Consider the following 833-nt stretch of genomic DNA (forward strand, 5'->3'; position numbering starts at 1 on the left):
AAAGGTGAAAACAGGAATAAATAAATTAGAAAACAAATGGCAGCGTGAATAAAGTAATCCAGGAACTTGATCTTTGGTGGGAGGGGAATGATAAACCTTTAGATAATCTAACACAAAAAGAAAGAAAAAGCGTAAATCACAGAACAAGAAATGCTAATGAGGAATAAAAAAAAAAGAGCTGGTTAAAAGAATCCTGAAAGACACTGTTGATCAACTGTACAAATAGATTTTAGAATGTGAATGGAATAATTTTATAGGGAAATATAGTTATCAAAGCTGACCTCAGAAGACAGAGAGAAGGTAAACAGAACAATCACAATAAATAGAATAGAGAAAATTGTTGAAGAGCTACTCTGCAAAAGTGCACCAATACCAAGATGTTTTCATGAGGCAATTCTATTAAACTCCGCCCCCCCCCCATTTTTTTGTTGTGGTAACATAGGGATTGCCATTTTTTTGTTTTTGTTTTTGGCATCTGTCCAGTATAGGGATCGAACCCTGGACCTTGGTGTTATCAACACCACGCTCTAACCAACTGAGCTAACTGGCCAGCCCAGGATTGCCATTTTAAACATTTTTTTTTTGAGACCGGCCGCACTGCGCTCAGCCAGTGAGCGCAGCTGCCATCCCTATATAGGATCCGAACCCGCAGCGGGAGTGCTACTGTGCTCCCAGCACTGCACACTACCGTGCTCCCAGCACTGCACTCTCCCTAGTGCGCCACGGGCTCGGCCCATTTTAAACATTTTTAAACATACAATTGCATGGAATTAATTACATTCACAATGCTGCAATTTTATTAAACTAATAATAAACAAAATTTTCAGTTCTGT

General features: G+C 39.4%; 1 non-coding gene across 1 annotated transcript; it reads right to left on the reverse strand.

The window, feature by feature from the left end:
* Window positions 1-476: 476 nt before the first annotated feature.
* Window positions 477-550, reverse strand: TRNAI-GAU. Its single transcript has one exon. It is a non-coding gene; the product is annotated as a tRNA-Ile (tRNA).
* Between the last annotated feature and the right edge of the window lie 283 nt (window positions 551-833).

The sequence above is a fragment of the Galeopterus variegatus genome, unplaced genomic scaffold (genome assembly GCF_000696425.1).
Source record: "Galeopterus variegatus unplaced genomic scaffold, G_variegatus-3.0.2 Scaffold97264, whole genome shotgun sequence".
In the NCBI taxonomy this organism is placed as follows: Eukaryota; Metazoa; Chordata; class Mammalia; order Dermoptera; family Cynocephalidae; genus Galeopterus; species Galeopterus variegatus.